Raw genomic sequence first — 4,043 nt, forward strand, 5'->3', positions numbered from 1 at the left:
ATCTTGTTATGGATGGTTATGAGCCACCATGTGGTTGCTGGGATTTGAACTCCGGACCTTCGGAAGAGCAGTCGGGTGCTCTTACCCACTGAACCATCTCACCAGCCCGAGTCTCCGATTTCTAGAGAAACTCCTACTCCCAGGGTTTTGAGAGACACTAAAGAGAAAAATAGTTGGATGTAATTTGTAGTCGCAGCCTGTTGCTACTACCGTATCGTCCTCACTTCCACATTTGCCAAGAGAGATTCATCAGTTTGAGGGGGAGGGGTGGCGTCTCTATGAACAGGGCCTAACTTAGCCCATGTTCCTGGATTTGAAACAAAGGTCCTGTCAGTTACTAGCTGAGTGACCTTGAGCAAATCATTTCAGTCCTTTCTTGCCAAGAGGGTCCTTCGAATGAAATGGTGTGACCAAGGTCTTTCTGGCTCTGCTCAGAGGCAGCAGCTGATGTTGGGGTATGGGGGGTAGGGAAGAAGGGTTGATCTGAGAGCTCTCTTTTGTCACCAATTGGGGCGACCTCAAAAAAGCAGGTCATCTTATGTCGTGCCTCATCACCTTCAGTCCTGTCAATGCCATCACGGGCCTCCGTTTCCTCATGTGTGACTGGGGGCAGGAAGAGGGATTACTGTGGGCAACTGTGGTTCATTCGAATCTGTGAGTTTCATGGACGTTACACCGCTTTGACAATGCAGATGCTATTTTAGAAAGCGGCATTATGGGTAGCCAACCGTCTTAGAGCCATCAAGGTTGGAGGCTGAGCCGTGAGCCTGTGGGGGCTCTGAGCAGAGGCTTTTGCAGTATCCCCCGAAGTTTGTTTATGCACGTGGGTAACCCTAATAATCTAGAATGACACGATGACTTCAAAGTACATATAGATGTCACTGTGTCCCCTCCAATCCTGTTACCCCAGTGTCGGCCCCCAGCCCCAGCTCCCTTGTGTGACTGGGGGATTCTGAGTCATAAGCAGGTGACCTCAAAGTACACGGATGTCCCACTGAGCCCTCACAAAATGAGTGCCCAGTTTTACCTTCTCCCACTGCCAACAGACAAGAGGCCGAGTGGCAGGGGTGGGTGGGGAACATTACAGCGGAAAGAGACAGTCAGCCACAAACAACTGTCAAAAATATACCTGCAACGTCTCAAAGGACATAGTAAGAGCACTGCTTAGGGCTCCTCCTGAGGCAGATGGGGGCCCTGGAAGGTTAATCTCTAGCTGTTTTGGCTGCAGGTCTGTTATTCTTGTGGGTAAACTGCACCAATATGGGATTTTTGCAGAATGAACCAACCTGTTTCTACCCAAAACTCTCTTGCCTCTGCAGTCAACCTCACCGGCACCCCTCCCAGGGAGCTTCTAAGATGAGTATCCCACTACCTTCAAAAACCCCTTCTCAGGACAAGCTGGCACAACGTCTGACGGACGTGTCCTACCCTCCCATGATCATAGAGAGTTGGTTGATGAAATTTTGGGCTGCAGATAGGAACCCTGGGAAAGGGCGAGAGGAGTGGAAGTCAGAAATGCCTTTGAGCGCTCCGTGCAAACTACTAATGGTCCCATGTCTCAAAACATGCTTTTGTGTAGGACTGTAAACGCTGAAACACTAAAAGAAGGTGTCACCAGGAGGCAAACAGAAGCACGAGAATAGGAGAGTTGGCAGAAGAGAGGAGAGGAGGGGACTCAGCTCCCCTGGGGCGGGAGTTAGACCCCTGTTTGTTCCATCCATGTTCCCTTAGTTGCTTTGTGCCAACTACTATGGTAAAAACCGGCCCTGCCCTTCCCTTGATAGAAGAGGTTTCTTCATTACTAGCAGGCCTCCGTTTCACCTTTAAAAGCAGGGCAGCTAGTTCCTACCTCACGGGGTCATTGTGAGAGTAGACTAACATGAGATACAAGTCCAAGTCGGGGGACATGGGAAATTTGGAAAGGCTATTCAGGTGAGGAGTCTCCCCCCACCCCCATGACTCAGTTGGTCAAAGCACAACTGAGCCTAGACTTTGCCTGTTTGGGATACGTGGTCTCAGCTGTTAGTTGATGCCGGCCCTAAAAGTAAATGGAGGATCCTGGTCCGTGCAGCCTCCATACAGCCTCCTGTGTGTATATGGAGACCTGTTAAGGGAGTCAGACATGCTGAGTTCAATCATCAAAAGTGCCTAGAAAACCTAGGGGCTGCTATTTCTCTCTCAGCCTGGCTTTCCTGAGGACCATTGGGCAAAGAGCCAGAAGGTGGTGACCCAGACGTCTCTCTCTCACACACATACACACACCACCCAGTGAGTAGAGTCAAACACTGACAGGGAAGTTGGTAGGGATGAGCAGAGTCCTACTCCACAGAGAACTTCAGATCTCTAGGCTGGCTTTGCTAATCTGCTTCCAGCAGCACTGGTGGCCGGGTTCCAGGGTTCCTAAATAGCTGGATGAGAGGGAGAGACTCAGACAGATGGAGCAACCTCTTCCACATCCCTTCTTGTTTCTTGTTTTCCATTGCCTTCATTATCAGAACATAGTCTCCTACTTCTGGGATGGACAGGAGCGGGCACGTTAGAATGACTTCCTGGTGGGTAGTTTCGGGTTTGTATCCAGAAGAGAAAATGGGTATCAGGGATTCCAGGTTCTGACCTACAGAAGTCACGGGGGTGTGTAGGGGGGGCAGAAACCCCAGCCTGAGCACACGTAGCACTGGGGATAACAGTTGGGGAGCACGGCTAGGAAGCAAATCAGGGTACCAGGCAGTAACCTCAGTGCTCCCCAACCACAGCCTGCTAAGATTTCATGAGAGACCTAGGATAACAGAGGCCTTCACAAGTTGGGCCCCTCGCTCTGCCTCCACTCAAAAGTGGAAAAAGGGCCAGGTGGGCCAGACTTCCCAAGACAAGACCCAGAAGAGCTAAATTGAGACTGTTTAAGAAAAACCCTAGTGTCCTCCATATTACTAGTTTCTGGACAGAGAGGGAGGCATTGAGAAGTGCAGGTGAGATAACATTTGAAATGTAAATAAAATAACAAATTAAAACACAGAAAAGTGCAGGTGAGAGTTGGGAAGTTTTCTGGTTAGTCTCAACTATTCCCCACATAGACTAGGAGGCTGCGCACACACACACCTGTACAGTCGACTCCTGCTTTTAGGGAGCCCTAAGAAGTTTAGAGGCTCCCCACCTAGGCCATGGAATAGGTTAGAATTCCATGTTATTTAACTTGAAGAGTACTCTGAACCATAAATTAAAGTCTCTCTCCCCTCACCCCCGCCATTCGATGTCCATAAATTCTAAGTTAGGCCCAACCTCAAAGTCTACGTTTAGTTATAAAGAGATATAAAAATCACAATGACTACTACAACAGAAACCAGTCAATATAGAAGTGTTGTCTCATATTACAAATTTCCTAGAGTGAAATTCAGGTCCAAAAAAAAAAAAAAAAGAAAGAAAAAAGAAAAAAATAAAAGAAAAAACAAAAATAATCCTTCCCCTTATAGGTTAAAGTCCAAAGAGATGAAAACTGACAGTATTTTATTGGCAAAGTATTAATTATACGAAGTAATGGGTTATGTCGTGACATTTCATATGTATCTAATGTTTCTGCTCAACCACCTGCCATCCTTTCCTGTCCTGCCTCGATGTTGGTCTGTTCCTCTTCCCAAATACTCCATTCCTTCTGCCTGCTGTCATGTCTTCCTTAACATCTGGATTCCTCACATGAAACAGAAATTTTAAAGGTAGAAGGATTAAATCTTAAATATTCACAAAGAGCCCAGAGGTCTGTTAAAGAACAGGGGGAAAAGCTTACTGCTTAGAACTTGTCACCTCTCCCCCACCAGCCCCACCCCCGCCCCCTCCCCAACAGTGGAAAAGGTTTATAAGGTTCCTCTTGAAATGTGGGATTCTTCCACCCACCCTCCACATTTCGGTTAGGCTATCCTGCACTCTCCAGAAGTCCTAGGATGATCCAGACAGTTGAAGCCACCTCCACTGACCACAGCCTGCAGCTGTGGAGGTCTCCAGACTCTCATCCTTGGACTCCTTTTTATGAGGTCCAAAGACCCCAGCAGGAG

Source organism: Mus pahari, chromosome 9, assembly GCF_900095145.1.
Source record: "Mus pahari chromosome 9, PAHARI_EIJ_v1.1, whole genome shotgun sequence".
Classification (NCBI taxonomy): Eukaryota; Metazoa; Chordata; class Mammalia; order Rodentia; family Muridae; genus Mus; species Mus pahari.